Source organism: Somniosus microcephalus, chromosome 22 (genome assembly GCF_052327205.1).
Source record: "Somniosus microcephalus isolate GS21.2 chromosome 22, FLI_Smic_1.0, whole genome shotgun sequence".
NCBI lineage: Eukaryota > Metazoa > Chordata > Chondrichthyes > Squaliformes > Somniosidae > Somniosus > Somniosus microcephalus.
The window spans coordinates 570,860-583,231 of NC_141008.1; the positions used below are offsets into that span (position 1 = coordinate 570,860).

Below are 12,372 nucleotides of genomic sequence, written 5' to 3' on the forward strand. Positions count from 1 at the left end.
GTAAAGCAAGAATTACACCTGCTGAGATTATCTATGGTAGACCAATCAAGACTCCCTGGAACCAAAATGCTCCTACAACGGTGCATTTTCACCATATGACTGAAGAAATGACGACCTGTGTCTTGGCTCTTACTAAGGTTTTGTGCGGGCTGCATTCACAGGTCCGTGCTGCATATGGTGAACTTCCTGACTTATCTGGTTCTCTAAAAATTGAACCAGGTTCGTATGTGATGGTTAAGAACTGGACTCGTAAAAGTCTAGATCTAAGGTGGGAAGGTCCATATCAGGTCTTACTAACAACCCCGACTGCAGCTAAGGTCGAGGGAAGAAGCGCATGGGTGCATTTCCACCACTGTAAATTGATTGGAGAAACCAATCAAAAGGGGGGGAGATAATCAGTAGTAAATCAGTACAGTATATAGTAGATTTTACGAACAATCATTAATTTTATTTTGATTGATCAGCCATTGGTAGGAGACTACAGAACTCGTGCTCGGCCTTGATAGAGGTGACTGCAGCTTTTACGAGGTCTGGTGTTGTGTTTGGATTGTTCTGGCCTGCCGAAATCCTACTCTTATTATACTTATTATACGATTTTAATTTTTAATTTTAAGTTTTAATATATTAAGTTTTAATTTTGATTGTGTGTAAGCCTTTTATTTCACAGATTAACAACCGCTAGGGGACCATCTGCTTAGCATCAAGTTTCGGAGCTGGGAGAAAACAGCATCCCAGGAGGGTCGGAGCCGAGTGCTACAAAGAAGAAAACACCACCACAGGCGGAGCGCCCACTGAAGACTGAAACCATGAAGTTGCTGCTCGTTGTTATTGGACTTTTTGGACTGTTGTGCCTGACTCAAGGCGATACGGACAAATCACGGAAGAAACGTAAATTACTTACCAACACCTTTCTGCACATGTCATATGAATACGCCAAAAGCTATAACTTAACAAGCTGTTGGGTTTGCAGTCACATTCCTATCCATAGTAAAATAGGGATTCACTTGAGACTCATCCCGTTCAATGCCACAGAGATGGCAGAGTGGGTCATGCGCCAGAATGCCAGCGGCATTTATAAAGATTCATACAACCAGGAGGGCGACAGGGGCAAATGGAAGTCGGCAGGTTATGACCTAACCACTTTCCAGGGGTGGTACCAGCCTAATTATAATCGGAACAGCCAGCCTCCAGCCTTAGTCCTTACTAATACTTCAGGAGTTGGTAGGCCGAGGAGGCCAATATGTTTAACGAAGAGTGTGCCCGGAGGTACAGAGGTAGGACGCAGTAAATGTTTCCAAAATGTTAATGTAACAAAATGTATTCACACCAGAGGCTGTGGCCAAGGTTTCTTCCAATTAGATCATACCGGAACCCCCAATAGGACAAGTGGGGGACCATGGGAAGGAATGGAAATCAGATGGGGATGGAGGATTCGTGAGGCATTAGACGACAATTTAAAAGCATATAATGGGACCTATTTTATATGTGGTCACCAAGCCTATCCATGGTTACCCCGGGATTGGATGGGTTCGTGTTACTTAGGTTATGCAGTACCTTTTATTCACCACTTGAATAAGATTGGGGAACACCACGAATTTAAGAAACACGTGACCAAAAGAGAGCTAGTAGCTTTTAATCGATTTTTCGGCGTAATAAACCCTCCCTATGGAATAATGAGCTTGATGGATGAAACAAGGAATCTGGCAAGGCTACTAGAGATAGTTGCCAATGACAATGAGGAAGCTATAGCAGACATGAGTGCCAAAATGATAGCCATTAGAACAGTAACCCTCCAGAATCGAATGGCCTTAGATTACCTCCTTGCAGCACAAGGAGGAACCTGTGCCTTGATAGGAAGTGAGTGCTGTACTTATATCCCTGATAGCTCAGAAAACATAACCAACATTGTCAAACATATCCGGGATGCAGTAAGTCAGTAGAAGAAACCTAAGCCAGGGGATGACTGGTTTGATTGGATCATTGGAGGATGGCTAGGATCAATGGGACAAACTCTGCTACATGGGCTAGTGGTGGTACTTGCCGTAATTATGTGCATTTTTCTAGTTTTCACGCCGATTAAGTGTTGCTGCAATAGATTAGGAGCAACTGTAATTCCAAGTCAATTGGTACAAAGGAAACCATCAGAAGAAGAAATTAAATTTGAGAAGGAATTAATGGAGGAGGAGTATAATAGACTCAATAAGATAGAGATGGACCAGTAGGATGAAGCCCAGAATCACTGGGTACCTTAGATGGTTATCATGGAATGATAAAAGGGGGGAATGAGGATACAGAATGCAAAAATATGGTAACAAAATCTAAAATGGAGGATCCTGTCAGCATAAAATGGTGGTGAAATGTCGACATCGCTGAGTCACTTGCATATTGTAAGAAATGATCATGTTAACTCAAGAAACTGTGAAGGCAGCAGGAAGTAAAATAAAAGAAGCTAAACTGATCTGTGGCTGCTAATATGGCTGGCACCCAAGATGTCACACCTTGCTGGTGGAAACAGTGTAGGGCGGAGTGCAGAGGTTATACAGACAATAGGCGATCAGAAAAAACATTACCATGATTGCAAACGCATTGCCATAATGATTAGGTGATCGTGAAACCATTACCAGCATATTTACTTAACTATAAACCATTCAGTGAAATGTGACTTCTTTGTTTCATACTGCCAGGCCAGGAAATTAAATTAAATGTATACGTGTACAGCTCGGGATTGGTGCAGACTGTACGATGTGTTAATGTCTTCTCAAATGCAAGTATAATAATGTGGCGCACCGTATGAAAGATTGCTTGCTCTGGTTTAACCTGTTAACCTGTCGGGGCTCTTCTGGAGTCAGGACTGTGCTATATCAGAGTAAGTCTCCCGGGATGACGGAATAAAAAACTGTTGAACTCCACCAGTATTTGACTCAGTGCTTGTACTGAACCAGATTGAGGACCAAAATAATCCGTTTCAACAGTAACACTGGGACAGGAGGGGCACGGTCACATCTACTCTCGGTGTAGTGATAACATTGGTCATGAGGATCACGGTCATATCTAGTTTCAATGAATAGCTAACACTGGGACAGAATGTTCATGGACACATCTAGTGTCAGCATGCCGTTTACATTGGGAAAGGAGGGGCACGTTCACATATAGTGCCAGTGCAGTGGTAACACTGGAATAGGAGTTGCATGCTCACATCTAGTTGCAGTGTATGGGTAACAGTGGGCAGGTGGGACACTTTCAAATAGAGTGTTAGTTTAGGGGAAACACTGGGACAGAAGGGACGTGGTCTCATATACTGTTAGTGCAGGGGTTACACTGGAAGAGGAGGGGCATGGTCACATCTAGTGTCAGTGAAGGGCTAACACTGGGACAGGAGGGACACGGTCATATCTAGAGTCAGTGTAGGGTTAACACTTGAACAGTAGGGGCACGGTCACATCTAGTGTTAGTTAAGGGATAACGCTGGGACAGGTGGGACACGTTTACATCTAGTGGCAGTGTAGGGATAACACTGGGACAGGTGTAACACGGTCACATCTTTTGTCAGTATAGGGGTAACACTCGGACAGGATGTTCATGGTCACATCTCGTGTAAGTGTAGGTGTAACACTGGGACAGGAGGGACACGGGCACATCTAATGTAATTGCAGTGTACATTGGGATTGTAGGGGCAACCGTCACATATACTGTCAGTGTAGGGTAAACAATGGGACTAGAGGGGAACAGTCATATATAGTGTCAATATACGATTAAATTGGGGGCACATCCAGTGTCGTTGTACCTGTAACACTGGGACTGGAGGTGCACGGTCACATCTACTTTCAATTAAGGGATAACACTGGGACAGGTGGGACACGTTTACTTCTATTGGCAGTGTGGTTGTAACACTGGGACAGGAGTGGCACGGTCACATCTAGTGTCAGTTAATGGATAACACTGGGACAGGTGGGACACATTTGCATCTGGTGGCAGTGTACGGATAACACTGGGTCAGGTGTAACACGATCATATCTAGTGTAAGTGCAGGGCTAAAGCTGCGACAGGAGGGACACGGTCACATCTAATGTTAGTGAAGTTTTAACACTGGGACAGGAGGAACTCGGTCACATCTCGTGTCACTGTAGTGGTAACTCCTGGAAAGGAGGGACACGGTCAGATCTTGTGTCAATGTAGGGGTAATACTGGGACAGGAGAGACACGGTCACATATTGTGTCACTGTATGGGTAAACTGGGACAGGAGCAGCACGGTCACCGCTAGTTTCAGTTTTGGGGTAACACTGCGACAGGAGGGACACGGTCATATCTAGCGTCAGTGTATAAGTAACACAGGGACAGGAGGGGCACGGTCACATTTACTGAGAGTGTACGGGTAACACTGGTTCAGGAGTAACACGGTACATCCGATGTCAGTGAACGGGTAACACTGAGACAGGACGAACATGTTCCCATCTACTGTCAGTGTAGTGTTAACACTGGGAAAGAGGGGACACAGTCACATCGTTTGTAAGTGTAGAGGTACTGCTGGGACAGGAGGTTCACGGTCACATCTAGCGTCAGTGTAGGGGTAACACTGGGGCAGGAGGTTCATGGCTCCATCAAGTGTCAGTGTAGGGGTAACACTGAGACAGGAGGGACACGGGCACATCTAATGTAATTCCAGTGTGCACTGGGATAGGATGTGCACCGGCACATATAGTGTCAGTGTAGGCGTAACAATGGGACTGGAGAGGCACAGTCACATATACTGTCAATATACGCTTAGCGTTGGGGCAGGAGTGACACGGACACATCCAGTGTCATTGTATGTGTAATACTGGGACTGGAGGGGCACGGTCACATCTATTTTCAGTTAAGGGATAACCCTGGGACAGGTAGGACACGTTTACATCTAGTGGCAGTTTAGGGATAACACTCGGACAGATGTAACACGGTCATATCTGGAATAAGTTTAGGGCTAACACTGGGGCAGGAGAGTCAAGGTCACATCTAGTGTCAGCGTACGTGTAATACTGGGACAGGAGGGGCATGGTCACATATAGTGTCAGTGTAGGGGTAACACTGGGACAGGTGTAACGCGGTCATATCTAGTGTCAGCTTAGGGCTAACACTGGGACAGGAGGGTCAAGGTCACATCTAATGTCAGCGTAGGGGTAATACTGGGACAGGAGGGGCATGATCAAAGCTAATGGCAGTGTAGTTTTAACACCTGGACAGGAGGGACACGAGCACATCTAATGGCAGTGTAGTTTTAAGACTAGGACAGGAAGGACACGGTCACATCTCGTGTCACTGTAGCGGTAACACTGGGACAGGAGGGACGCAGTCACGTATTGTGTCACTGTATGGGTAACACTGGGACAGGAGCAACACGGTCACCGCTAGTTTCAGTTTTGGGGTAACACTGCGACAGGAGGGACACGGTAATATCTAGTATCAGTGTAGGTGTAACACTGGGACAGGAGCAACACAGTTACATCAAATGTCAGTTTTGTGGTAAAACTGGAACAGGAGCGACACGGTCATATATAGTGTCAGTGTAGGGGTAACACTGGGACAGGAGGGGCACGGTCACATCTACTGACAACGTAGGGGTAGCACTGATTCAGGAGGAACACGTTACATCCGATGTCAGTGTACGAGTAACACTGAGACAGGAGGAACACGTTCACATCTACTGTCAGTTTAGTGTTAACACTGGGAAAGAAGGGACACGGTCACATCTTGTGTAAGTGTAGGTGTAACACTGGGACAGGAGAGGCAGGGTCACATCTAGTGTCAGTGTAGTTATAACATTGGTAATGAGGACCATGGTCATATCTATTTTCAATGAAAGGCTAACACTGGGACGGACTGGTTCCCGGTCACATCTAGTGTCAGCATGCCGTCCCCACTGGGAAAGGAGGGGCATGGTCACATCTACTGATGGCCGGGGAGTCCAGAACCAGGGATCATAGTTTAAGGATAAGGTGTAAGCCATTTTGGACTGAAATGAGGAGGAATTTCTTCACCCAGAGAGTGGTGAAACTGTGGAATTCCCTGCCACAGAGAGCGGTGGAGACCAGTTCATTAAATATATTCAATTGGATATATTTCTTAAGGATAAAAGGATCAAGGGATATGGGGAGAAGGCAGGGACAGGGTACTGAATTTGGATGATCACCCATGAACTCATTGAATGGTGGAGCAGTCTCGAAGGGGCGAATGGCCTACTCCTGCTCCTATCTTCTATGTTTCTATGTTTCTATTTCAGTGTAGGTGTAACACTGGGACAGGAGGGGCACGGTCACATCTAATGTAATTGTAGAGTAACACCGGGACAGGAGACGCCAGGTCACATCTCGTGTCAGTTTAGTGATAACACTGGGACATGAGAGGCTTGGACACATCTAGTGTCAGTTAAGGGTTAACACTGGGATATGAGAGGCATCAACACATCTATTGTCAGTTTAGGGGTAACACTCGGACAGAAGGTTCATGGTCACGTCTAGTGTCAGTGTAGGTGTAACACTGGGACAGGAGGGGCACGGTCACATCTAATGACAGCGTAGGGGTAGCACTGGTTCAGGAGGAACACGGTACATCCGATGTCAGTGTACGGGTAACATTGAGACAGGAGGAACACGTTCACATCTACTGTCAGTGAAGTGTTAACACTGGGAAAGAAGGGACATGGTCACATCATGTGTAAATGTTGGGGTAACACTGGGACAGGAGGGGCAGGGTCACATCTAGTGTCAGTGTAGTGATAACATTGGTCATGAGGATCACGGTCATATCCAATTTCAATGAAAGTCTAACACTGGGACGGGATGGTCACTGTCACATCTAGTGTCAGCGTGCCATTTACCCTGGGAAAGGAGGGGCACGGTCACATCTACAGATGGCCGGCGAGTCCAGACCCAGGGATCATAGTTTCAGGATAAGGGGTAAGCCATTTTGGAATGAAATGAGGAGGAATTTCTTCACCCAGAGAGTGGTGAACCTGTGGAATTCCCTGCGACAGAGGGCAGTGAAGGCCAGTTCATTAAATATATTCAAGAAAGAATTGGGTATATTTCTTAAGGCTAAAGGGATCAAGGGATATTGGGAGAAGGCAGGGACAGGGTACTGAATTTGAATGATCAGCCATGATTTCATTGAATGGCGGAGCAGGCTCGAAGGGCCGAATGTCCTACTCCTGCTCCTATCTTCTATGTTTCTATGTTTCTATGTCAGTGTAGGTGTACTACTGGGACAGGAGGGGCACGGTCACATCTACTGACAGCGTAGGTGTAGCACTGGTTCAGGAGGAACACGGTACATCCGATGTCAGTGTACGCGTAACACCGAGACAGGAGGAACGCATTCACATCTACTGTCAGTATAGTGTTAACACTGGGAAAGAAGGGACACGGTCACATCTTGTGTAAGTGTAGGTGTGACACTGAGACAGGAGGAGCAGGGTCACATCTACTGTCAGTGTAGTGATAACATTGGTCATGAGGATCACGGTCATATCTATTTTCACTGAGAGGCTAACACTGGGACGGGCTGGTCACGCTCACATCTAGTGTCAGCGTGCTGTCTCCACTGGGAAAGGAGGGGCATGGTCACATCTACTGATGGCCGGGGAGTCGAGAACCAGCGATCATAGTTTAAGGATAAGGGGTAAGCCATTTTGGACTGAAATGAGGAGGAATTTCTTCACCCAGAGAGTGCGAAACTGTGGAATTCCCTGCCACAGAGGGCGGTGGAGAACAGTTCATTAAATATATTCAATTGGATATATTTCTTAAGGATAAAAGGATCAAGGGATATGGGGAGAAGGCAGGGACAGGGTACTGAATTTGGATGATCACCCATGAACTCATTGAATGGTGGAGCAGGCTCGAAGGGGCGAATGGCCTACCCCTGCTCCTATCTTCTAAGTTTCTATGTTTCTATGTCAGTGTAGGGGTAACACTGGGACAGGAGTGTCACAGACACATCTAATGTAATTGTAGCGTAACACTGGGACATGAGACGCCAGGTCACATCTAGTGTCAGTAGAGTGGTAACACTGGGACATGAGAGGCATGGACACATCTAGTGTCAGTTTAGGTGTAACACAGTGACCTGAGAGGCATGGACATATCTAGTGTCAGTTTAGGGGTAACACTCGGACAGGAGGTTCACGATCACATCTAGTGTCAGTGTAGGTGTAACACTGGGACAGGAGGGACACGGGCACATCTAATGAAATTGCAGTGTACACTGGGATAGGAGGGGCCTCGTCACATATAGTGCCAGTGTAGGTGTAACAATGGGACTGGAAGGGCACGGTCACATATAGTGTCAATATAGGTTTAATATTGGGGCAGGAGGGACACCTACACATCCAGTGTAATTGTAGGTGTAACACTGGGACAGGAGGGACACGGTTACATCTATTTTCAGTGTAGGTTATCACTGGGACAGGGGAGCTTTATCAAATCTAGTGTCAGTGTAGACGTAACACTGGGACAGGAGTGGTCTGGTCACATCTAGTGTCAGTGTAGCGGTAACACTGGGGAACAAGGGACGCGGCCACATATGGTGTCAGTGCTAGGGTAACACTGGGTCAGGAGGGGCATGCTCACATATAGTTGCAGTGTGGGGTAACACTGGGCAGGAGGGACACTGTCATATCTAGTGTCAGTTTAGTGGAAGCACTGGGACAGGAGCGACGCGGTCTCATATACTGTCAGTGTAGGGGTAACACTGGAACAGGTGGGTCATTGTCAAATCTAGTGTCAGTATAGGGGTAACACTGGAACAGGAGCAGTACGGTCAGACCTAGTGTCAGTTAGGGGATAACACTGGGACAGGTGGGACACATTTACATCAAGTGGCAGTCTAGGGATAACACTGGGACAGGTGCAACACCGTCATATCTAGTGTAAATGTAGGGCTAACACTGTGACAGGAGGTTCAGGGTCACATCTAATGTCAGTGTAGGTGTAACACTGGGACAGGAGGGGCACCGTCACAGATAGTGTCAATGTAGGGGTAACAATGGGACTGGAGGGGCTCGGTCACATATAGTGTCAATATACAGTTAATGTTGGGGCCGGAGGGACACGGACCCATCCAGTGTCATTGTAGGTGTAACACTGGGACAGGTGGGACACAGTCATATCTACTGTCAGTGTAGGTGTAATATTGGAACAGGAGGGGCACGGTCACATCTAGTGTCAGTTAAATAATAACACAGAGACAGGTGGGACACGTTTACATCTAGTGTCAGTGTAGGCATAACACTGGGAGAGGTGTAACACGGTCATACCTAGTGTAAGTGTAGAGCTAACATTCGGAAAGGAGGGTCACGGTCACATCTAGTGTCAACCTAGGGGTAATACTGGGACAGGAGGGTCATGGTTACATCTATTGTCAGTGTATGGATAAAATTGGGACAGGAGGGACACGGGCACATCTAATGTCAGTGAAGTTTTAACACTGGGACAATTGGGCCACGATCACATCTAATGTCAGTGAAGTTTTAACACTGGGACAGGAGGGGCCCGGTCGCAGCTCGTGTCACTGTAGGGGTAACACTGGGACCAGAGGGGCGCAGTCACGTATTGTGTCACTGTATGGGTAACACTGGGACAGGAGCAACACGGCCACCTCTAGTTTCAGTTTTGCGATAACACTGCGACAGGAGGGACACGGTCATATCTAGTGTCAGTGTAGGGATAACACTGGGACAGGAGCAACACAGTCACATCTAGTGTCAGTTTTGGGGTAACACTGGGCCAGGAGGGACACGGTCATACCTACTGTAAGTGTAGGGGTAACACTGGGTCAGGAGTGGCATGGTCACTTCAACTGACAGCGTAGGGGTAGCACTGGTTCATGAAGAACACGGTACATCCCATATCAGTGTACGGGTAACACTGAGACAGGAGGACCACGTTCACATCTACTGTCAGTGTAGTGTTCACACTGGGAAAGAAGGGACACGGTCACATCTTGTGAAACTGTAGGGGCAACACTGGGACAGGAGGAAAACGTTCACATCTAGTGTCAGTGTGGTGATAACATTGGTCATGAGGATCACGATCATATCTCGTTTCAATGAATGGCTAACACTGGGTGGGAAGGTCACGGTCACATCTAGTGTCAGCGTGCCGTTTACACTGGGAAAGGAGAGGCACGGTCACATCTACTGTCAGTGTAGGTGTAACACTGGGACAGCCGGGCGTTGTCAAATCTAGTGTCAGTGTAGGTTTAGCACTGCTCCAGGAGGAAAATGGTCACATCTATTGTCAGCGTAGCTGTAACACTGGGACAGGAGTGGCAATGTCACATCTAGTGGCAGTGTAGGGGTAATGCTAGGGCAGAAGGGACACGGACACATCTAGTGTCATTCTAGGGGTAACTTCCACAGGAGACACACGGTCACATTTAATGTTAATGTGGGGGTAACACTGGGAGTGGACCAACACGGTCACATCTACTGTCAGTGTAGGTGTAACACTGGGACTGGTGGGGCACGGTTTATCCTAGTGACAGTTTAGAGGTAGCACTGGGACAGGAAGGGCACGGTTTCATCTAGTGTAATTTTAGGTGTAGCACTGGGACAGCAGTGGCACGGTCACATATAGTCTCATGTAGGGGTAACACTGGGATAGAAGGGGCACGGTGAAATCCAGTGTCAGTGTAGGTATAGAATTGGGACAAGAGTGGCACGGTTTCAGCCAATGCTAGTGTAGGGCTGACAATGGGACAGGCGGGTCACGGTCACATGTAATGTCAGTTTAGGAGTAACACTGGGACTGGTTGAGCACGGTCAGATCTAGGGTCAGTGTAGGGTTACTGCTGGGATAGGAGGAACGCGGTTCCTCCAATGTCAGTGTAGGGTTAACACTGGGACAGGAGGGACAAGGTACATCCAATTTCAGTGTCGTGTTAAATCTGGGACAGGAGGGGCGCGGTCACATCTAGTGTCAGTGTACAGGTAATGCTGGGACTGGAGGGGCACGAACCAATATCATGTTAGTGTAGGTGTAACACTCTGACAGGAGGGTCACGGTCAAATCTAGTGTCAGTGTAGAGGTAATGCTGGTACTGGAGGGGCACGGACCAATATCATGTTAGTGTAGGTGTAACACTCGGACAGGAGGGGCGTGGTCACATCCACAGTCAGTGTATAGGTAATGCCCTAACTGGAGGGGCACGGACCAAAATCATGTTAGTGTAGGTGTAACACTCTGACAGGAGGGGCACCATCACATCTAGTGTCAGCGTACAGGTAATGCTGGGACTGGAGGGGCACGGACCAATATCATGTTGGTGTAGGTGTAACACTCGGACAGGAGGGGCGCAGTCACATCTAGTGTCAGTGTAACCTAGAAACAAAGCAACATAGAAGATAGGAGCTTTCTCCACCATTCAATGAGATCATGGCTGAACAGTCACATTCAGTACCCTGTCCCTGCTTTCTCTCCATACCCCTTGATGCCTTTAGCCTTAAGAAATATTTGCAACTCCTTCTTGAATATATTTAATGTATTGGCCTCTACTGGCTTCTGTGGTAGAGAATTACACAGATTCACCACTCACTGAGACGGGGGGAGATGTTCACAGCTAGTGTCAGTGTAGAGCTACCACTCTGACAGGAGGGGCACGGTCACATCTAGTGTAAATGTTGGGATAACACTGGGACAGGAGGGACACGTTCACATCAAGTGTCAGTGTGGCGGTAACACTGGGTCAGGATGGTCAAGGTCACATCTAGTTTAATATTAGGGATAACACTTCGATAGGAGCGGCACGGTTTCATCTGGTGTAAGCCACACGACTGTGTGGCTGTTCATGGTTCCCACACCATCATCAAGTTTGCGGATGATACCACGGTAGTAGGGCAGATCACCAACAATGATGAGTTAGCCTACAGGGAGGAGGTCCAGCATCTCGTGAAGTGGTGCACTGATAACAACCTGGCCCTTAACATCAAGAAAACCAATGAAATCATTGTGGACTTCAGGAAGTCTAAAGGCGGAAGTCACACCCCCATCCACATCAATGGGGCTGTGGTGGAAAGGGTGGACAGCTTTAAGTTCCTCGGAGTCCACATCACAGAAGACCTCTCCTGGTCCCTCAATACCTCCTCTCTGGTGAAGAAGGCCCAGCAGCGCCTATATTTCCTAAGGAGGCTGAATGGATGTAACCTGTCACCCCTGATCCTCTCTAACTTTTACCGCTGCACAATATAGAGCATCCTGACAAAATGTATCACAGTATGGTATGGCAGCTGTAGCTACTATGACCAGAAAGCCCTGCAGCGGGTAGTCAAAACTGCCAAATGCATAACCGGCACACGGCTACCGACAATAGAGCACATATACCAGAAACGCTGTCTACGGAGG

At 47.4% G+C, this 12,372-nt stretch overlaps 1 pseudogene; it reads left to right on the forward strand.

Moving 5' to 3' along the window:
* Positions 1-806: 806 nt before the first annotated feature.
* Positions 807-12,372, forward strand: part of LOC147101966 (uncharacterized) — a 34,342-nt pseudogene continuing 22,776 nt past the window's right edge.